This window comes from Takifugu rubripes, chromosome 1 (genome assembly GCF_901000725.2).
Source record: "Takifugu rubripes chromosome 1, fTakRub1.2, whole genome shotgun sequence".
NCBI classification, from domain to species: domain Eukaryota; kingdom Metazoa; phylum Chordata; class Actinopteri; order Tetraodontiformes; family Tetraodontidae; genus Takifugu; species Takifugu rubripes.
The window spans coordinates 27,027,885-27,050,878 of NC_042285.1; the positions used below are offsets into that span (position 1 = coordinate 27,027,885).

The 22,994-nt window shown below is 49.9% G+C and overlaps 1 protein-coding gene across 3 annotated transcripts in view; it reads left to right on the forward strand.

Annotated features, from left to right (window-relative positions):
- Positions 1-22,994, forward strand: part of sema5ba (sema domain, seven thrombospondin repeats (type 1 and type 1-like), transmembrane domain (TM) and short cytoplasmic domain, (semaphorin) 5Ba) — an 88,900-nt gene that overhangs the window by 3,460 nt on the left and 62,446 nt on the right. For all 3 annotated transcript variants that reach the window (XM_029836135.1, XM_029836223.1, XM_029836090.1), the window contains exon 2: positions 15,314-15,396. The gene's annotated coding sequence lies outside the window, so the exon portion shown is untranslated. The remainder of the gene's footprint in view (positions 1-15,313; positions 15,397-22,994) is intronic.

The following is a 22,994-nucleotide window of genomic DNA, read 5'->3' on the forward strand; positions in this document are numbered from 1 at the left end:
CTTTTGCCATTTCACATTGGTGCACGTGACCAATCCTGGCTGAGGCCCTGCACTTGTTCCTCCAGCTCCTCTGCAGCAGCAGCAGCTTTAACGTTCTCCGCAGGTCGACGTACAGACATTTGCAGCCCGTCACCACCTGTAGATCGATGGAAGCGCTTTATTTCACCCCACCGGTCAGACTCTGCTCCTGATTCCTGTCATATGAACACACGGTGCTGATGCCCAGACCCTTTGAGCCGTCAGCCCGGCCGTCTGCACGCTGCCCCCGGAGCGGGTGGAAATGAATAATTCCTCAATGTCTGTCTGGACGAGGAGCAACCTCCCAGGACGGCCTTGTTGATGAGAGTGCTCTTGGCGTGGCCTTCGTCCGCAGCCACTGTCGTGCTGTAACCTTGTCTGTCCGGCTCAACATTTGTCTGTGAAACCAGATGCAGCTGCAGCTTCATGCTTGATGCACCCCCACAGACTGGATTTGTCTCGGCCAGTCTTCGCCCTCCCCGTAATGTGAAAATTACGTCGCCCCTCTTCGCAGAAATCTGTCCAATCGTCGCAGTTTTCTGTCTCAGTTCCCGGCAGGAAAAGCCAAATCCAGGAGTACCAGCATTCCTAAAATTACTGCCCAAATCTGCCTCACAGGGGCAAAGTCCAGGAGGGACAGCAGCGTGCACCCTCATGTGATTAGAGGTTAAACATAGAGGCTTCAGAAATGCTGGAAGGACAAAAGACTGCGAATATTCAAAGCCCCTGATGTTTAATCAGGTGTTGTTCAGGCTTTTTAGTGGGTTTTGCTCGGTTACGTTTGGTCTTTAATTACTCAAATGTAGTCGTTTTACCACAATTCCTAAAAACATGGCAACAAAATTGCGATACTGAAGGAAATACCTCCGACAAAAGTGAAAGTTTGGGTGGAGGTGTTCACACAAATTCCACAAAACCCTGGAGGGACTCAGAAACATGGAAGGGAACGTTTGTGGCAGCTGTGGGGTGATGTCGTCCCATCATGTTTAATTCTCTTTCTCAGACTCAGACTGGACATCCCAGAATATCCAGTTACACGTTATTATCCTCCATCATTTGAGCCGCGGCTCTTAAACCGAAGGTGTTTCCCTTCCAGCAACCAGACTTTTCACCATCTTACTTCTTTTCACACGTCCTCATTGTTGTCCCCCTTTGAATGAGATGACGTGCGTACGTATGTGTGAAAGCACGCACGCGCTCGTGCACGTGCGCGTGCCTGCCTGAGCAATTTGATTTTTTTCTCTTTGTATGTGTGCGAAGCGGACGTGAAGGCATGTGCCTTTTCTCTCTCGTCCCTCCTCTGCTCAGCCCCAGCAAGGTCTGAGCAGGGTGAGAATAAAAGGGGCAGGAGAGGAGGAGAAAGTGCTCCCACAGTTGATTTGGCCATTGTGAGGAGCGGGAACACTATTCCCATTGATGCCGTGGATGCACGGTAGAAGCTTTAGGAAGGGGGGCTTATTCAAGGCTTGATGTGACCTGCAGGAATGGGTGCAAAGATGGGTGTTGAGGCCTTTGTGGAGATGGTGGGAACATTGTCCTTGCTCTGCCTCTTTAATATCACTCTGATCCTGAGGTCCCATCATGTCCTCAACCCTTAGGGGCTCCATCTGTTTTGGGGGTCTCTTTGAAATGACTTCTTTTCGATAAGATGGGTCTGGAAACCTTCAGGACCCCCTCCGAACCCTCTGGATTACTCTTCCATTGCTTTTCACACATCCACAAGCTCATGACAGAGTAGACTGGAGACACCTGTGCACCAGTTTCTTGCTACAGATCATAGTTTATCTTGACCGCCTAAGTGGAAAAGAGACAGCGACCTTTAACCTCATATTTATATTCGGATTTACCTTTTCTTCAACTGCCAGGATATTTTTAGCATCTTCACTGTGTAAAAAACCTTGTTTCTGGTGCCCAGTGAAATAGTCATATCTCAACCACATTTTTTTTTTGGAGTTTGGAGGCTGTTGTAGATGTAGATCAGACCCCTCTGGCATGTTTAGCTGCAGTTTTATTAGCACTGGTTTGTTTCCAGTATCAGTTTTTCAATGAACTGCCTCTGGTTGGTCGTATTCCAGCTCGTTACAGAGCACATGTTCTGCTGACGAGCAGGCTGGTGTTTGGAGACCCTCTCCATTGTTTGTGTGAAAGGTTTTTAATATTTACCACCGTGGCAGGGAAATCAGTAGTTTCACACACACACACACACATACACACACACATACAGTACAGGTACAATATTCAAAAGCTGTGACTCCCACATAAATCTTAATCATAAAACATGTGAGGGTAATAAACCAATGAGCTCATGGCTGATTCCATTGGAAACTGGATCAGTAATGGACACGTGGCTGAGAACATGACGGGTGTTTTAAAAAAACGAACATCCGCCCTCCAATAATATTCCCAAGCCATATTTGTCTTAGTGATATCAGCAACAATAGTTGGCATCCATGACAGACCACCGGCAGAAACACCGACGCTTCAGCGGGCTGCCAGAATATTCTCCGAGACCTCCTTATTATTCCCTGTCTGTTTCCAGGAGCTTTCCCTTCTTGACCTGATTAACAGGGATCACCCCCCCAGACACTTGGAAATGATTCTGCATTTTCTTTTCGGCTTTTCTTCTTCCCGCTGGTTTGGAAGCCCACTGGGAGAATTTGCTCTACCGACCTGGCTGATTTGTACTCGGCGTTGGACGTCTTTCAGGCAGAGTTGAGGTTAGCAGGCGTTGGGCTGCGCTCAGATTAGCGATTAGCTATACGACTCTGCCCTCCACGTCCTCCTGAACGGAACCGCTCTCCTTGTAAACGCAACCCACTCGTCACAGTAGGAAAAATCCTCTAAATCCTCTAAAGGTAACTCGGCGATTCTCAAAAATACCAAGTCCATCAGTAAACGTGGAGCTCCGCCCCTGCTCGCTCCCGCCGCAGCGCCGCCGAGTGTGGTTGTCTTTGGTTGCTATGACAATAGAAGTGCCTCTCGGAGGGAGAAGGAGGGTCTGTTTCAGGGGGAGGCAGACAGGAGGAGAGGAGTGTGACAGTGATTAATGTCCTGGCAGAAGCAGAGACAGCCATCTCTCAGGACCCCCGTCCTCACCACCCCTCTGTTAACAAGCACTCCGCAAAAAATCACACCAGAGCAGGAAGTTTAATCACAACCACGTGAATTATGCATCGTGCCATTACCTTCTCTGACTGCTTCGGCTCTACTGAATCAAGACGGAAATGAGATTCACCTGTGTCCCCCAGACTCGCTCCTCATTTCCATTCTCCACATCCTTGCCTCTCTTTTTGTGGAGCATCAAGCGGGCCGGGGCGCTGGGAGCCAGCCGCCGCTCGCTGTCACCGGTCCGCGCCGACAGGAAGTGAGGGGAGGGGAGAACCGCAGCCAAGCGCCTGTGTTATGGAGATAGGTACCCAGCCGTGCTGCGCTGTACCACCGCCTGGCCCAGAGAGTCAGCAGGAAATAGTCCTCGGAATAAAATAACACCCCTTGTATTTTTTTTTGGGGGGGGGGGAATAATCTGGTTCTACAAACCCAGACCGGATTCCTTTAAATTGGACACACTTGTGTGAAAAAGGGAGGTGGTGCTGCAGTGCCAGCTCATCTTTCATGTACCCCCACCTGGATCTCAGGGGCCATTAGAGCTGCTTTTCACCATCCTGGTGTCTGGTTTCCACACTTCACTGCACTTTGCCCCCCCCCCCCGCTCACTGAAAGAAGCCTCTGTTGGTGCGCTGCGTTGCATAGGGTCCGTGTTGGCGCGACACAGCAGCTAAAGCCCCTCCTCTGACGGGAAGAAAGACCCCTTCATCCACAGCGGCCTCTGCACATATAGAGACCCCTGCACACCACCTGTAAACATGTCTCCGCTCTGATTTGACCCCTTCCCCCCCCTCCCACCTTATGTCAACAGCAACTCAGAGCACCAAATACCGTATCAGAAACATGCCGATGTTCCAGCATTTCCACGAAATTCAACCCCCCCAAAAGAAAACAAACGAAAATCTGGCCTCGGTGTCCGGATTTACGTAAAAATGAGATGAATAAATAAAAGCAAATCCCGATTCCACTTTGTCCATCACAACTAAATTACAGCTCATTGCCTGAAAACACATCAATAAGCGTCGTAAATCAGGCAGAAAAACAGCCGGGAAGCCGATTCTGCTGCACGACTAAAGACAGGATGAAAGAAAGAGCTCATGGCAGGCGGGTACAGGAAGTAGCCTCACCTCCTCACCTCACCTGACCTCATCCAGTAAATGCCCCCCCCCAACATATTAAAACTAAAGGTCCATATTTGCTTTCAGCAGGAGGGAAGCGGAGCTCTCTTCAGTGATGTGTAAATCAGCTGCTGGGCCTTTGGTGGCAGAGTGGTTCTGACCTCTCTCATAGCAGATTGCTTTTTGCTAGTGTTGGCCAGCGGCCTCATTCATCACCCACCATGATAGCAGCCTTAGTCCCCCCAACCCAAAGCGTGGAGCATCAATCACCAGCCAGAGCCGGGGCCGTTTCTAAACCAACAGTGTTGTGATGTCTAGAACAACTACCTGGAACATTATCACTGTGGTCGGCTGTTGGGGAGAGGCACGGCTCAGATTCACTCGTTCACTCCCAGTCTAAATACAGCTAGTGGTTTATAGCTCGGCTGATTAGCATCACGTCAGAAAATAAAACGTGCACCACTGGAGGAGCAGAGCGACTGCTCGGACCTATAATATGTTCATTCATGGGGAATATAAAGACACACTGTAGCCAGGAGAATGTTCCAGACTTGAGGGGACACGTGTTCCTCTAAACACCCTCAGAAGTGATGGAAAAACACCAATACGGTGGATTTATGTACTCTCACCTAAAGGTTATGGGTGCGCGTATTTACACTCCGTCTGTTTAGGTTCCTGCATCAAAGCCTTTCTGGGAAGAACATCTGAGCCTTTGATTCATAAAGTATCACGTAAATATAACCAACTGTTACTGAGCATGGGCCATGCTAAAGACAGCTAGCAAAGGCTAAAGACATCCATCCATCATCCATCCATCCATCCATCCATTCATCCACCCACCCACCCACCCAATCACCCACCCATCCATCCACCCATCCACCCATCCATCCATCCATTCATCCACCCACCCACCCACCCATCCATCCATCCATCCATCCATCCATCCACCCACCCATCCATCCATCCATCCACCCACCCACCCACCCATCCATTCATCCATCCATCCATCCATCCATCCATCCATCCATCCATCCATCCATCCATCCATTTTAACCTGTTAAGATCTTTACACTCTCGTCTGCTTGTGACCTTTTTCATCTTCACGGTGAAATCCTTTCAATTTTCTGGGATTTAATTACCTCGTTTAGTAAAGATTGGGTTGTTTGTCCCTTCATAAGCGCTCAGCTGGTTAAATGGTTACATGATGAAGACAGAGTGTGTGTCAGCACTGCTCGCAGCAGTAATTAACACTAGGTGAGGCTGCCAGATGTGTGCGCCGTTATGCACATACCGTTGTGTCATTGTGTCAGACTGCCTTGTTTTTGCATCTCATCTCAGCCCTGTGACTTATAATGGCCTTGGGGGGGGGGGGGGGGGGGGGGGGGGGGGGGGGGGGGCGGTGTCTGTGACTGCTGGAGCTCATCCGTCATATATATTTATCAGAAAGAATTGTATGCATGTATTTTCATAATTAGATTTAGAGGCAAATTCGAATCATTTTTCAAGTTGAAATGAGCTCAGACTCCTGCTGAGTTAAACATATATACATATATATACATATATATATCTATACAGTATATAAACATCTGTTGGGAATCCACCCAGCACCAGATCTTGAAGGTATCACAAACCTTCTGGAAGAAACAACATTAGGAGCTGAGGTCTTATCAACGTTGTTGTTTTGTTTTTTTACTGAAAATCTCTTAATTTACAGGATTCTGAACAGCCTGTTCTGAGTTCCCCCCCCCCCCCACAAAAAAAAGAGGACGCTCTGTACACCTGCTGTGTATAACAGAGACTCTGGGTCAGAGGAACATAGAAGAGAATCTTAGTAAAAGATAAATAAGCACATACCAAACCATTCCAGCCCTGCAGAATTAGCCTGGCTGCTCCTCTCTGTGTGGAAAGCGTGCCGGTTCTGGCCCGATGCCCATCCATCTTTGGTGATTTACTAACCCGCGGCGGTGGCGGCAGCGCCAGCCCGTCCTTGACTGACTGCTGAGGATGTGCTCCTCGCCATAACAGTGCCAGGGATGATGGAGCTGTGCATGAGTTGTGTGACTGGAGAGGAAAACAGGCCAAAAATAAGCATAGAGATGAGTTCTCCTATCAAAGAGTGACCTGCAGGTGAGGGAAATGAGCTTTTTGCTTCGGCGGCATTTTCCTATGTGGGACTCGGGTAATAAGGAGCTCCTATTGTGTCTTCAGCTCTTTGTTCTCAGATGGGTTGCGCGCCTTCGACTACTTCAGCCAAACACTGAAAATGACTTCCATAATCCGCAACAGGTAATGCATTTGGAATGGACCGCCGAGACTTTCCTTTCATCTTCTGGTTCCCATGAGCTTCCTCCGCCTGGAGAAGTTGCCAACACAAACAAGGCAGAGATGAGAACCTTGTGGATGCTGCAGCCTGCACCTCACCTGCTGCCGACTGAAGGTCACAGCCGTGCAGAGGTGTGGACACGATGGAGGTGTGGCTGCACTGCACAGGCAACCGTGGCTGTTCTTGGAGGTGGGGTCTTCAAAACCAGCCAAGAGCTAAAGCAAGAGCTGGGTTTGGAGCTATCACCTACAGCTGGGGGCTTTAGTGGACTCCAGAGATTTCCTTCTCTTATGAATACAATTATTTAGCACCTTCTTTCCTGAGCCTCCTCGTTGCTGCTCACCATCATGTTAATTTTGTGTCTTTTATTTATCTGTTCAAACACTCTTTTCTGGAGGCCAGTTCCATTTTCTGGGGAGATGGTTGTAATCTAACCAGAGCTTGACAAAAATTGCTACAATTTCTTTTTTTTTTAATGTTCCTGCCTGCTGGCATCTCTTTCCGTCATTTCCAGGATACAGCTTGTTCCATGACTTGTTCCTGCGTCTGATTTTACTTGATGATTGTGTTATTCTCAGCCTCTTGTTGGATGATTTGGGCATAAATCAGCCAAACCTCTATTATTTAGGCATTCATTACATTTGCTGCAAGCGAGAGCATGACTCCACCACCGCAGCCGCTTTAAAAGGGATTGTTTGTGACAATGCATTCTAGCTCATTATGAAAATTAAACGTGTGTAGGCGACCGCACGCTTCTGCCAATTAAACCGGAGAGAAAAGAGGCATAAATTGAGCAGGAGGAGGATAAAGACAGTCGGTGGAGGTCTGTGGTCCTCTGGAGGGCTCCTTCAGGCAACGTCTATGCAGATACGGCGCCATCGTTTAGAATGCGTTTAGTCTCGGGTCAGTATTAAAAAACCACAGCGGTGACATCGTGATGGCTGCGGGCGCTTTGCTCGCTGATGCACGGAGACCTGAAATTATGTGAAGTGAAATGACCTGGCCTGGATCCAGCAGGACCCCCCCCCCCCCCCCCCCCCCCCCCCCCCCCCTGCTGACAACACTGGTGATTCTGAGGACGGGGGACAGGACGAGTCCTCTGCTGTGTGTGTGTGAGTGTGTGTGGTCGCTGTGATCGACCGTGCTGCTCCAGCCTCCAGTGACACCCAGACGATCAGCAGGCACAAGGATGTGACAGACAATAAAAGGCCTCTCCAGCGCCCCTCCTCTTCCTGTTCTGTCCGTCTCTGCTTCCTCCTCTTCCTGTTCTGTCCGTCTCTGCTTCCTCCTCTTCCTGTTCTGTCCGTCTCTGCTTCCTCCTCTTCCTGTTCTGTCCGTCTCTGCTTCCTCCTCTTCCTGTTCTGTCCGTCTCTGCTTCCTCCTCTTCCTGTTCTGTCCGTCTCTGCTTCCTCCTCTTCCTGTTCTGTCCGTCTCTGCTTCCTCCTCTTCCTGTTCTGTCCGTCTCTGCTTCCTCCTCTTCCTGTTCTGTCCGTCTCTGCTTCCTCCTCTTCCTGTTCTGTCCGTCTCTGCTTCCTCCTCTTCCTGTTCTGTCCGTCTCTGCTTCCTCCTCCTCCTGTTCTGTCCGTCTCTGCTTCCTCCTCTTCCTGTTCTGTCCGTCTCTGCTTCCTTCTCCTCCTGTTCTGTCCGTCTCTGCTTCCTCCTCTTCCTGTTCTGTCCGTCTCTGCTTCCTCCTCTTCCTGTTCTGTCCGTCTCTGCTTCCTCCTCTTCCTGTTCTGTCCGTCTCTGCTTCCTCCTCTTCCTGTTCTGTCCGTCTCTGCTTCCTCCTCTTCCTGTTCTGTCCGTCTCTGCTTCCTCCTCCTCCTGTTCTGTCCGTCTCTGCTTCCTCCTCTTCCTGTTCTGTCCGTCTCTGCTTCCTCCTCCTCCTGTTCTGTCCGTCTCTGCTTCCTCCTCTTCCTGTTCTGTCCGTCTCTGCTTCCTCCTCCTCCTGTTCTGTCCGTCTCTGCTTCCTCCTCTTCCTGTACTGTCCGTCTCTGCTTCCTTCTCTTCCTGTTCTGTCCGTCTCTGCTTCCTCCTCTTCCTGTTCTGTCCGTTTCTGCTTCCTTCTCCTCCTGTTCTGTCCGTCTCTGCTTCCTCCTCTTCCTGTTCTGTCCGTTTCTGCTTCCTCCTCTTCCTGTTCTGTCCGTCTCTGCTTCCTTCTCCTCCTGTTCTGTCTGTCTCTGCTTCCTCCTCTTCCTGTTCTGTCCGTTTCTGCTTCCTCCTCTTCCTGTTCTGTCCGTCTCTGCTTCCTTCTCCTCCTGTTCTGTCCGTCTCTGCTTCCTTCTCCTCCTGTTCTGTCCGTCTCTGCTTCCTTCTCCTCCTGTTCTGTCCGTCTCTGCTTCCTCCTCTTCCTGTTCTGTCCGTCTCTGCTTGCTTCTCCTCCTGTTCTGTCCGTCTCTGCTTCCTTCTCCTCCTGTTCTGTCCGTCTCTGCTTCCTCCTCTTCCTGTTCTGTCCGTCTCTGCTTGCTTCTCTTCGTACTCCAGATGTGGAAACACCGTTGGAGCCTTTCCTCCCTACACCTCAGCCTCTTTCCAAACCCCTCGTTGCATCTCTAGAAATCTGGGGCACGACGATTTCCTTCCTCCTATTTAGGGTTTGAACCTGGTGCCCTCAGAGGTTGACCTTTGACCTGGGCGTGAGATTGCTGATTCATTCTTCTTATCAACACTTTAGTATCTCAGGTTTTTTGGAACAAGCCTGGTATTGTGGTCTATTTAGGAAGAAAACCTAATCCTATTGTAGGATAGAACCCATCGTTCAGTTCTCCTCACATTCGACCCTCTTTATCTTTTCTGTTCATTGATACGTTTTTTTTTTCCAAATGCATATTTCTGACCTGATATACAATTCCAAAACCCCACAAGGGAAACGTAGCTGGAAGATGAAGGGATATAAAATCCTTATGAGTGGATTTAGATGCTAATTCTTCCCAGTCTTCTCTAAAACTCAGATTATTCTCAGGGTTATTCAAGCAGGAATAAAATAAAGTCACCGTTAAAGCTGACGTGTCATTGAAGAGTTCTCACTCCGGCCTGATTGAATCTCACTAATCTTTGATCGGGCGGAGAGGCGACCGGGAGATGGAAGCTTGGATCTCCATTTTGATTAGGCTGTAAAGTTTTATTCTCCTCTCTGATGGAAGGGGAATTAATCATGCATGCCTTCCTCTTGTTGCTTTTTTCTGCTATCTTTTTAACGGCGGAGGTAAACTTGAACTTTTCCTTTGTTGTGGGACGCGAACGTGCTGAAGGTCCCGACAGAGACGATGGTCCGTTCTGCAGATTAATCTTGACTGAGGTGTTTCAGTTTGAGGAGTCGTAAAACGAACGGTGCAGATGATGGACGAGTCTGTGCCTCAACAGTGAATGACTCCATCAAACCTTCTGACCGTCCACCTGCTGCCTTCCAGCAACTCAATAAAAGGCAGGTTGTAACCTGCCACTCCCTTTTCTTTAGTTACAGCCACTCACCTCAGTTATTAACGTCAGGTTCATCACTTCCAAGGATGGATTTATGCTAGCTTGTATGCTAAATGGTTCAATTTCCATCTTCTGTGTCACTTCTGCTCTCTTTTCCTCACTAGTGTTTACTATCGTTAACCTACTAACACGTGCGCTGATTAAAACTAGACGCGACCCTGCCGCCATCATCCGACCCCACCCAGGAGCTCAGCTATCCATTCCAAAACGAGCCCCCACCTCCCTCCAACACCCCAACAACGGTCCAGTCGTTGTCTTTAATATACGGTGAATCCCAACCAAAGGGTGTTTGTGTTATATATAAAGTGGGAAGAGCAGCAGCCAGCGGCTCGAAGCGCTTGGCACGGCGCAGCTGTTTGACTGGTCAGCAGATGCTGTTATAATGTGAATTAGCCATAAAGAGTGAGAGGACGGAGCAGCACTGCAGCAGGAAGCATATTCCATAGTTGGGTGTCCATCCGCCTCTCAAGGGTGATTCTGCAGGGTAAAGTGCTATATTCTAAGTTATTTAGTAGTTATTTAGGATAAGGAAACGCATGATAATAAAGTTAGGTTAGAGTGGATGAAGCCTTTTAAGCCGCTGGGAGTATGACAGGTTGAAAGGTCAAATCATCTGCTGATTCCTCCTCCTGTCTGCATGCAGAGCGTCTCTGTTGCTAACGCTTTCTCTCCGTTGTAATTCGAAGGCTTAATGCACATTATGTATTCAGCTGATGCAAACATTGCACTCAATTATGCGCCTATAATTAACTTAGTGGCTGGTTTAAAAGCATATGAGCTGTGCAGCGGCGGGCTGGAGACGTGAGCCGGCCACTTACTTTACTGCAGCTGCAGAAAATGAGACGCAAAATATAGGTTTTGTGAAGGACTTCTGCAGACGAGCTCTATTTTCTCCATTTGCACGGTGCACCCTTCCTCTTTTGTTCCTCCTCCTCAGCTCCCACTGCTTTTCCTTCCCCTCTAATGTCGGTGGTGCCGCTACTTACTGGACCTCCTCCCTCCGTTGCCTTTGGCCACCAGGGAAAAAAAGGAAATGCTCATTTTATTCCCTGTAGTTTATCCGTAAGGCTGTTGCAATAAATATGGATGTAAACAGAAAAGGTTGGTCCGCCTGTGCTCGTGAGCGAGTCAGCGGCTTTGGCCCGTTCACGTGCACGCGCGTGCCTTCATGACGCAGCTACTCTCAGGGATGTGAGATAGAGGAGGTGTGTTTGGGATAATGAGGGTTGGCGCGCGCACGCTCGGGGATGATCTCACCGAGCATTTTCAGGATTAGAGACGAGGAGCTTCCAGCGTTCTGGTGCTGGACTGGACTTTAGCTGGAGGCTGAAACGGTGATTTCTTATTGTTTACGGCGCCATAAATGTTGCCGTTAGGAATATTTCTGGGTCAATCCCGATGTTGCCTGTTTCAGCAGGAGCGGTTGGCAGCGGTTCCCCCTCAGAATCCCGATGCAGATAGCAGGACCACATCAGGGACCGGCTGCTAAATTATCATTCATTTACATTCACTTTGCTGGGGGGCTGATTAATGCAGTTATGGCTGAAGACAACACCTGCTGGTCAGCCCTATATTTAACTCTGTCTCCCGGAATGCTGATCAGGATAAATACAGCCCATCATATCAAGTTCTCCGAGTCTGTTGATGACACCAACAGACAATAAACTCGTCTGCTTTCCGATGGGTTTCATATGTTGTGTCAGGCTGCAGAAGCCTCCCTCTGCACCACATTTTCTGCACGTTTGTGCCAGTGGGAGGAAAATGGATCCAGATTCCGTCCTGATTGCCAAAAACGGTCGCTCGCAGGCGTCTTCTCACTGATGGGATGAGACAATCGCAGCTACGAGCCTGGAATGGAGCCGCCAGAACCACATCACCAGCGATAAAAAAGTGTCTATTAACGCACTTCAGGGTGCTTCTGTGAGGGCGAGGAACATTTTAAAGATTGTATCGTGATCGTTTTACATTTCCCCCAAAACCCAGTTAGTTTTCAGGACCCAGTGGGTCAAGTTGTGAATGGTGTTCATGTAAAACTGGGATTCAAATGGAAAATATAGCATGTTCCCGTCATCTGTGCTACTGGTGGCCAGATGTGATGCTGGTGAGGACAAGGTCACCTGTGAGGGGCCCTCCCCAGGGGGTCGCTCCCAAAAAAGGTTAAAAGCACCTTAAACAGTCATGGTTATGGATCTCTGTCACGTAGCTGCAGAGTCAGAGAAACGCTACATTAGCTAATAAAGGTCTTAACTGATGCTAACAAGACGGGATCTTCATGCGTGATGTTTGTCCTGCATGTATCTCTTTAAACAATAAGGAAGTTGCATAGCTCCGCCCCCTCCTCAGCGCTTAATGTCCGGTAAAGCACAGAACCTCTCAATGTGCCCTCGTCCGTCTCTCCCCTGCAGTAACTGAGATGTCTCCTACCCTGGAGATCGATGTCTCCGGGACCGGCCAGGTCAGGTCAGGGGTCGGCCTGAATATAAACAGGTGTCAAGTGCTATGATGAAAAGCCGAGGACACATGAAACTGGGAGGGAAGCCACCCCAGCTGGGTCGGAGCAGAACAATAAGAATAATGGATGACTTGGCCTGGCTGGGACTGTCTCAGGTTGTTCAGGTTGGGCTGTAAGGAAGCAGAATGTGTGTGTAACCGTGGTTACCACAATGGCCAGGCTGGAATGGGATGTATTATTAACTGGTTGGACTGAGTGAAAATGACGGAATAGTGGGAAACTGCAGGAAAACCCTTCGCGAGTGTCCTGCTAGTTCTCGTCTCGTTCGCTTTAAAGCCGTCAGTCTCAGGCTCGATTCGTCGCAGCGATTTCAGGATTGAACGTGAGCGTGAACTCCTTCCTGCTTCAGGCTCTTTACAGGTCAAGAGGCATCGTGTTCTCTCCCAGAAGTGTTGACAGAATTTATCAATTTCGAGCGAAGAGAGAGAGAAAAGAAGGATATTTTTACCTGTTTCTGTCGGTCTGGCGCCTTTTCTGAGGTGTTCAGAAAGCATCCAGGTGTACAACACAAGTTCTGATGGTGGAGCTCTTCTCCTCTGGTCCTGAGAGCTAAAGACAAGACCATGAAGGGGTTCCTGGGCTCAGCTGAGCTCAGAGGTCCCCCCTGTGAACGCAAAGTGACTTTGTGGTGTGGAAACAGGAAGTGACCTTGCAGAGTTCTCAGATTAGATCATTCCTGACGCGCTCCAGATGATTTGTGAAGGTGCTTCCAGCAGATCTTAGCACAGGAGAGGACACATGCTGATACAGAGGAATAAATAAATGTCTGATGTCCGTCCCAAATTCAAGCAGACCCGTTTGACTCCAGACAGAAACAGGAAGGATTTATTGTCCACGAGCAATCGCGCTGATGGACGACTGCAGTCGGTCTCCATCGTTTGCTGACGACGTTTCTCTGGTTATTTTTCCAGGTCTCAGCTTGTTTTCCTTCAATAACAATAACTTGAGCTTAATTAGGCGAGAGTTGAATAATCGCAGCTGCAAACGTCTTGGCGACGAGAGAGAAGGTTTGAAAGAGACGATCTCAGCATCGCTCGAATCTGCTGGGAGGTTCAGAAAAAAGGGGCAAATAAAGTTACAAAAGTCTGCGATAAAGTTTTTATTGGACAGTCGAGGCGGGAAGGGAGGGTGCCGGCGTAACTTTATCACCCACATCCTCGCACGGCGCCGCCTTCAGGAGCGCTCGGACGGGCAGCGGAACCGCTGATGACATCACATTCGTCCTCTAAAACTGTAATAAACCTGTTAATAACAAGTCCAAGAACAAAGACGCCGCAGAAACCGTGAAGTTCTGTTGTAATAAACGTGTTATCTGTGTTAGCAACACGTTAAATGTCACATGGTCGTCAGGTATGTTAAAGTATGTTAGCCTGTTAAAGTTTACAGATGTCAGCGACGGTTACCTTGGCAGTGTGTATGTGTGTGTGTGTGTGTGTGTGTGTGTGTGTGTGTGTGTGTGTGTGTGAGACTGAGCAGTTTATGAGAATTCTCCCCCCTCGTGCTGAAGTGAATAAAGCCTGATCCCACACTGACATGGGAGATTATGGCGGCTGGTTTTGTGTGCGCGGTCACTTCCTGCTGTTCAGCGCTAAATTCTCAGCTTAGCTCCATAGAAAATCCTCTTTGCTGCATTTGTCTACCTGTCTTTGTGGCTGCCGGGGCCGCGGCGCTGAGCCGCAGACTCAGGAAGTTGGAAAAGCTTCTCAAACTTCTCTGAGTTACGCAGAAATGGCTTTAATTGATTTGCAGGCTTTAATATTCATGGTTATTATTTCCTTTCTGTCAGGTTTTTCAACGTACAACTTTGCAGCATTGTGCAACCAGAATGGACTTAACTTCAAAATAATCATTGTATTAGTGCTTAACTCTAAAGATACCAGGATTTAAACCTTTATCTCCTCATATTTTACTTTAAATTCATAAAAAGAAGCCGAGGTCTGAGATTAAAATCCCAATATTCAGGATGCAGATGTAATGAATGGTTATTAATAGCTGTAGCAGAATGGACACACAGCTGGCTCTAACATCTAGTTGGATTAAAGTTTTAAGTTACACGAAGTGTCCATACCATAATACACAGCAGAGTCGCTGACGCCTAAATTTACACTCACCGTTATTGACGATGATCAACAACCATCGATCCTTCTGGGTGAAAGTGGAGGAAACAGCAGCTGTATTCCGGCACCAGAAGCGCCTCCTTCCCGTTGCCGTAGAAACCAAGCGGCGCTATTTGCTCCAATTTGCTGCGCGGTAGCGAGATCAAAAGGCTGAGAGCAAAAGTGGCTTCTGCACATTAGCATCAGCGTTTGATGCCCGGCTCATTTGCATCTATAGTCTCACTGACGCAGCTCCACTCGTGTCTTTCATTAAAAGTTCACTTTTTGGATTCGTGAGAAGTCAAAGCCCCCCCCCCCACCCCACTCCCCCCCCCCCCCCCCCCCAGTTACAGGTGAAGTAGAGACTTTTATCCTTTGTGGCTGGATTTTAACAGCACTGGTGCTTTTTCTGTCCTTGAGCCCTGTTGAAAGTTTTGCTCTGTTGTTGGCGTTTCAGACCTTTTCTCCATCTGAAGGCATCTGTCTTAAATGCCACCCCCCCCCCCATCTCTCCCCCCCCCCCCCCCCCCCCCCCCCCCCATTGATACGCTGCCGGTTTATTTATTAGAGCGCCGGCAGTCCTTTGTGGCCCGTCAGAAGGAGGCAGGCGGCTCTATAGTCAGAAAACTCACCCCCCCTCCTCGTGTCTCTCCTCTTCCTCCAGAAGTGGATTGAGAGGGACAGACGGCCCCGCCAGCCCGCGCCCCCCACGCCCCCCACCCCCCCCACCCCAGTGATGCTTGGCTGGTGAGTACGCCATCTTATTTTCTTCTTCACAACTTTTCGTGCTACCTTCTGTCATCTCTTTTGTTAAATTTCTACCTGTATTTTCTACTTTTCTAACGTCTAAAACTGGGTATCGGCAGCGTGACGGGGGGGGGGGGGTTAGGGTTGGGGGGGGGCTCTTTTATTCTCACTATTCTGTCTAAAACTCTGTGGCCTTTGTACTGAAGGCACGGCCGCCCTTTGGGGGTGAAAGCCTTTTATTCGGAGGGAGTAAAGTGATTTGAAAGGCAGCAGCGAGGGTATGGCAGCGAAGGCGGAAGGACCAGCAGAGGACGGGTGGGGGGGTGGGGTGGGGGGGGGGGCACTAATGGACGAGCCTCCCTCCCTGCATGTATAAATCAATGAATCACTCCGATGTGACACAAGCACACATCACATCAGCTCGGCCGGTGCTCATTTGCATACGTTTCTGGCATAAATAAGGTTACTGCACGCGGAGGAGGGAACCTGAGTGGCTCCGCGGTCCGAAATGATAAACACCTTCATTAAAAAGCCCTTATTTTCCAACACCGGCTTGTTTTTCCTCTCGCCGGTCCGGTCTCAGCGCAGATTGCTTTTTCTTATTGGACTGTGACATTTAAGGGCCACGTTTGGGGAGCGATCCTTGAGGTCCGCCGGACCAGAACCTCTGACTCGTTGCTGCTCCTTGAAACCTGTTGCAGCCTCTCATCGGCGGTGCACCGGCTTTGTCTCCGCTCGGGTCCCTCCGGGACCGGGGGCCGGGGGCCTCCTTCAGGAGACCGGGGGCCTCCTTCAGGAGACCGGGGGCCTCCGGCGGCGGCCGGCGTGTTGCGGTTGTTTGCTGATATTTAGTTTAGCCTGACAAAACACCGGAAGAAAACAAGCTCCTTTCAGCCCAATGAGAGAGGGAAGGAGGACCGAGAGTGAGAGGGAAACCAGGGAAGAAAAGGGGGGGGCCAGGGGACTCATCCCTGGATTGGGATCCTCTTTAGAGGTTTCTGTTCGTGGCCTCTAGGGCAGAATTAAGTGAGTGTCATTATCCCTGGCAAATGACCACGCCGTCTTTGTGGCGCAGCTATGGTACATTACGGCGCCTTCAAACGTGGCCGGGCCGTGCCTATTCAGCTCACAAAGAGAGGGGGCCCCTGGCAGATCTTTGGCCCGGCTCACACAGGAGCCATTCACACCCCGTCAGGGGGGGGGGTGGTGATGGTGATGGAGGGGGGCTGTGGAGATGAGTAAAAACCACCGCGGCCAAGGCCGATGTGACACATCCTTAAGACGCCGTGCCAGAGAGCCACGTCACCGCCCGTCCTGATCCCGAGCGGAATCCCAGATTCGGTTAATCACGCCGACGTTTGGATGATGTCACTCGCCGGACTAATTGCTAATTAGCCACCTAGCAGCAAATCATCGGCTTGCTGCTAATTAGCTTGTTTCCCCAACAGTTTTTAATGTTTCCCTGGAGTAAACGGGCTGCCCTGAATTTCAAGGCTGTACATCAGCCGAGAGATGTCACGACCCCCCCGAGAGAAGGGAAAAGGAAAGTCCACGCCTTCGCTCGGTCAGCTGCGTTACCTGGTAGGAGGGAGGAAGAAGACTTCATGTTAGGATTAAGCACAGACACCAAGTTAAAGTGTTTGCTTGGTTTCCAGCTTCGTTCAGGGTTCGTAGAGCTTTTGTCTCCATCATGGACGTGGAAACGGGCCAATAATCAGGCTGCTGAACGCCCTGGGCGTCAAAGGTTTCTCCACAGCCTTTTTATTTATCATCTCATCAAGCGGACACTAAACGGCCGACGTCTCCTTCGTTTAGCTTTCTTCCCAAGATAAGTAGCAGCTTTCATTACCTTCCAGCATTGTTCCCCGGTTTTTACCAACTCAGTTCCCCCTCTGCAGGCAGCGAGGAGGCCTTTGTCCAGGGGACGTGGTAGGAACCCAGAGCCTGTAAATCCTGCGCTGATCCTTGGATCATTAAACCGTGAGCGCTCAGTCTTTTGGTTCTTTACCAGCAGGTCTGGGTCCTGGGCTATAATGGAAGCTAACTGGCTAATGATTAGCTGTCTTGTGTAGTTACTCCAGACTCGGAGGCTGAAAACTCTCTGATCTCGCGTCTCTTTCTGGCTGTCTCAACTACTTCTGGACCCCCGCGTGGAGGCACAAACACAGATGCACCTCCTAGACTGGTGTTTGGGTCGGAACTTCACATTGTCTTCAGGGGAAGCTGTTGTGACTGCGGCTGCTCGCTTGTGGAATCCTGGCTGCAAATGTGCTTTTTGCTGCTTAATCTTCAGTGAGGATTAGTGGAACTGTGTGTTTTCTAATTATAGACCTGGACTGTGCGCTGGTGGGGTCAGATGCAGCCCAGCAGGCCTGCAGCCAGGGGCTTACTGACCGCTCCACTTGCTCTTTTTGCTTCTGGTTTTGTTTTGTTTTTTTAATCTCTTGATGATCTTTTTCTCTTCTCCGTCTTCCTTTTGTCTCCGGCGACAACAAAGACTTTTCGTTTGGAACCGAATTGAAGCGGCTGTCAAAACAAATCACATTTCTATCTGACAGAAAACAAGGACCTTCCTCTCCGAGAGGATCCGGTTCTTCTTTTAACGCAACCAGTCGGCATCTTCTTCACATCGAGTCGAGACGTCGCGTACTTGCTGAAACTTAAGCCCTCTGGGAAAGCTCATTATCCATTTCTATTACAAAGGTGTTTCCTGGATGCACAAGCTGGAAATCCTTAATGCAAACCATGAAACCCATCAGCAGCGTGTGTGTGTGTGTGTGTGTGTGTGTGTGTGTGTGTGTGTGTGTGTGTGTGTGTGTGTGTGTGTGTGTGTGTGTGTGTTGATCCTGGGCTGCTGCTGTCACTCGTTAGTCCAGTCGGACTTGTTTGAATCATTAATGTGGTCGGAACGGCTCCGTTTGCTCAGGGTATTCCAGTCCGCATCGAGCGTCCATATTTACACAGGGTGTCACAGCTACCTGGGAGGGTTCCACCTGTTCAGGTGTGGTTGAGAACTCAGCCGCTCACTGAAAGCGACGTTTTTCTATCCGCTAAATGTATTTATGGTCCCACTTTAGGCAGCAGGGACCAATAAACAGCCCAATTCACACTTGAGTCCATGGGTGCTCACACATGCTGCCCCCCCCCCCCCCCCCCCACAACCATTGTTCTGCAGGTTCTGCATCGTTCCAGACGTGTCGCAGCGGTCAACGATGCCGCAGGTGATCAGTGTTTTCGTTTCATATTGCCCGGGTCACGCGGCCACACGGGCCTAACGAGGAATTGTGTCGTGAGACCACACAGCAATTAAAACAGCACACAAGATGCCCCCCCCCCCCCCCCCCCCAATTACATCACAATGGATTTAATTACGGGCGCGTGTTTAGCAAACCGGCAGCGTCGCACACAACGTCGGGCATCTGTCTCTCTGTCGCGTTCGCTGGCGCTCTGGACGCTGATCAGCATCATCCGTGCTGTCAGAGCGGAGCATTATGGGATGGACAGAGAGCAAATGATGCGCTGCAGCCTTCTGTGTGTCTGCCTGTTGGATTTAAACAGTCTCAAAAGGACAAAAGTGTGTGTGTGTGTGTGTGTGTGTGTGTGTGTGTGTGTGTGTGTGCAGACGTGTAGTGTGTTGGCTTGAGATCCTCTGATCAGGTTATACACCTGCCGTTGGAACAGCTGATCCTCCTGACCTCCAGAACATCAGCGTCTCTGGTTCTTCTAGGCTTCCCTGAGATGGAGCCTCTCCCTGGTTCTTCTAGGCTTCCCTGAGATGGAGCCTCTCCCTGGTTCTTCTAGGCTTCCCTGAGATGGAGCCTCTCCCTGGTTCTTCTCGGCTTCCCTGAGATGGAGCCTCTCCCTGGTTCTTCTAGGCTTCCCTGAGATGGAGCCTCTCCCTGGTTCTTCTAGGCTTCCCTGAGATGGAGCCTCTCCCTGGTTCTTCTAGGCTTCCCTGAGATGGAGCCTCTCCCTGGTTCTTGCAGGTTTATGATGAGGCCACTTTAGAGCTGTTTTCCCTGCGGAGCTGGGAGCTCTTCTCTCACAGCAAACACCATTTCTGAGATAGATTGGCTACGAGATGGAGAAGATGATGAGAGAGGAGTCCTCCCAGTCTTCTCAGACTCAACAGCAGCACCGTTTAGCTTACAGGATTCTGCAGCAGCCTTTTTGAAGCTATTTGGGTGTTTTCAGATCACATGAGATGAATTTTGCTAACGAGAAGTAGATCCGAGTCACAGGTCTCGTGTTACTGGAGGGAACGTCCGTGCGGACTTTAGATGGCTGATCACCTCTAATGTGCACGTAAATAAACATCCCACAATAAGCCAGAGTGCAGCTGACTATGAAGAGAGCTTCGATGCGTTGTGAGATGAGGGCTTTTGTCTTCATTTTGACACCTTCTGAGCCTGCAGCTTAAACATTTGAGTTCTGTTGTTTGTCTTTGAAATTCAGATCAGTGCTGAACTCAAACAATGGAGCAACGAGACGGGTAAATGGAAGCGTTCCAAAAACACGAGGAGCAGCATAAACGGACGTTTGTTCGTGCGCTATTTCCAGCACAGGAGCTCCTTTAGCTACGGCCAATCCGGCCTTCTTGGTTTATTTATGACGGATAGGATGAGTTGGCCACACACACCCCGTTAGCAGCTGCAGGTCTGAGGCCGCTCCAGGAAGAGGAATGTCAGATTTAAGGAGTGAGCACACGCTGACACTGAGAGGGTAACGTGCTCCGTCACGGCAACCTCGGACAGCATCCGTCTGCTCCGCTTCCACCGCGGCCGCTCGCTCCTTCTCCATCCAACACGTGTCATTTCTGCTGGAAAAGGCTTCAGGGTTTGACTCCGTTTTGCAGACCCCCGTCAATCAATGCCAACGGGTCAGCGAAGCCTTCCTGGGCCGGGCTCCGGCGCCGGCGCCGCTGACCCGCGTGTTGGCGAGGAGACGCGTGAAGGAGCTGCAGCTTCTGGGCGGCTGCTTCAGCTGTGGAAACACTCAGATTCCCACTTTTGTCTGCCTGTTATTGTTGTTTTTTCATGTTCATCAACAGAACTAGTGCCAGAAAAAAGCTCTGAGCAGATGGAGTGTGTGAGTGTGTGTGTGTGTGTGTGGGTGTGTGTGTGTGAGTGCGTGTGTGTGTATGTGTGTGTTTTTCAGCAAAAGGTGGAGAGTGATGAATTCTCACAGCTAAGATGGAGTTTTACTGGAAATGGCACCAAATCACCCTCCGTCTGTCTGTCTGTCTGTCTGTCTGTCTCTCTCTCTGTCTCTATCTGTCTGTCTGTCTCTCTCTCTCTCTGTGTCTGTGTGTTTGTGTGTCTGTCTGTCTGTCTCTATCTGTGTCTGTCTGTCTCTCTCTCTGTGTCTGTCTCTCCCTCTGTCTGTCTGTCTATCTATCTGTCTGTCTGTCTGTCTGTCTGTCTGTCTGTCTGTCTGTCTGTCTCTGTATGTATGTCTGTCTGTCTATCTGTCTCTCTGTCTGTCTGTCTCTCTGTCTGTCTGTCTCTCTCTCTGTCTCTATCTGTCTGTCTGTCTCTCTCTCTCTGTCTGTTTCTGTCTGTCTGTCTGTCTGTCTGTCTGTCTGTCTCTGTATGTATGTCTGTCTGTCTATCTGTTTCTCTGTCTGTCTGTCTCTCTGTCTGTCTGTCTCTCTCTCTGTCTCTATCTGTCTGTCTGTCTCTCTCTCTCTGTCTCTCTCTGTCTGTTTCTGTCTGTCTGTCTCTATCTGTCTGTCTCTATCTGTCTGTCTGTCTGTCTGTCTGTCTGTCTCTATCTGTCTGTCTGTCTCTCTATCTGTCTCTCTCCCATCCCTCCATCACACACGCCCACTTGTGCCTCTGAACCAGTCGGTCCCTGACCAGGCCTGTGTGTTGGCTGCCCTGCTGCCCTGTAATGGAGCGCCTCCTACCTGGTCCGTCCGTCCGTCCGTCCTTCTGTCCAAACAGTGTTTGACGTGCACGTCAGCCGGCTGCAGTTTGCCCCTTCCTGTCTGAACGATTACAGGCGGCCATACAACCCTTTCACAAGCTCTTGATCAAACACAGCGTGGATGCAATTAGCCTGCATTTAATTACATTCAAACATGATTTGGATTCATGTGTGTTGCTGCCTGGAGGCCACAACTTTGTTTCTTTCATTTTTATTTTTCAGCCATTGCAACGTGCACTTAAACCAGTCCGTGTGAGAGTTTCTACCCCGGCGCAGCCAGAAACGCCTGAATGACGCCGCTTGTTTAGGCCATTTACAGACAAGTAGCAACACGTGAAAAGATCATTTTATCCCTGCTTAGAATTTATTTTGTCCAACAAAAAGCTGCAAGTCAGCAAAAAGAGTCCCAGCATGTTGTAGATCCATCAACATGTTAATTCTCTTTTAAGGAGAAAACAAAAACAAGCAAAAACTAGACTGGAGGAATGTAAAGTTTCCAAACGCCAGGAAGGGCTGATTTCCGCTGGGATGTGAACCAAACAGATTTGGGGCAGTAAAATGTAGAAAACAGAGGCCGTAACATCTGTCACCCTCCGTGCGGAGGTGACGTCTCACTCCCACCGTGGTAAAAACGCACCTCCGCGCAACAAAGACGGACGGATTCAATCGGAGCGGGCCGGTAAAGAACGGTCATCTCCAGTCATTTCCACGCCGCCGTGCGCCCCGTTATGAGCCCTTTCTATTTCAGCCTGATTGTTGGAACAGGCTGATTGTGTTTGCTGTCTGAGCCCATCTTGTCCCACTAATGGTGGCTCATCAAAGCTTGTGGAGGATCTGTGGATGACGGGGAGCCTGAGTGGCCGCCGTTAAATAAAACATTCATGCGTGAAAAGTCTCGTTTGAATCTCCATTAAAGGTGTGATGGTTTTTCCTTCTTAGCTGAGTGGGCGGGGCCTCTCAGGCTCCCACGGTAAGCGGGCCTTTTTCTTTTGTTATTTAAACAGACTTTTCTTTCACTTTCGCTCTGATCATCTCGATCTCCAGGTCCCACCTGTTGTGACGCAACATTGCAGCGCCGCAAGGCACCGCCAGGTTTGCTACAACCTCGGGAAACGGTGTGTTTTCCCGGTCTGTGGCGCCGGCTGCTCCCCATCAATGTTTTCCACCATTCGTCAGAGATGGAATCAGCGGCAGGTTTCCCAACTGAAAACATTTGCGTTCTGATTGTAGCATCTGGTCCCCGAGGGCCCGTCCGCCGGGGTCGTCACGCCTCTCAAATGACTGGTGGCGTCCGCTCTTCCTCTGCCTGCTGTTTCCTCTGATTGCTGTTTTGGAGCTCTTCTTCCACAGAGCTGCAATCAGTCACGGCGTCCAATCGAGCGGCCCAGAATACGTTCTGACCGCTTCCCCGTCGCATTAAAAAATCCATATCCGTCCGACGGCCGTCATTTTCTCTCCTCCCCATCATTCTCCAGCAGCGGGAGAGCTGTCGGGGCAGCGGCCGGGGAGGTTTTGAGCTCTTTAACCAGCAGCAGAACCATCCCAGTCTGTGGAGAGTCTTTGATAGCGCGGCTCTTTTAAGCTAGCGTAAAGAAATATTGCTGCTGACAGTGGCAGCTGCAATAGAAGAAAGGAATCTCCAAGTGTTTCTGGAAAACACGTGTGCAAAA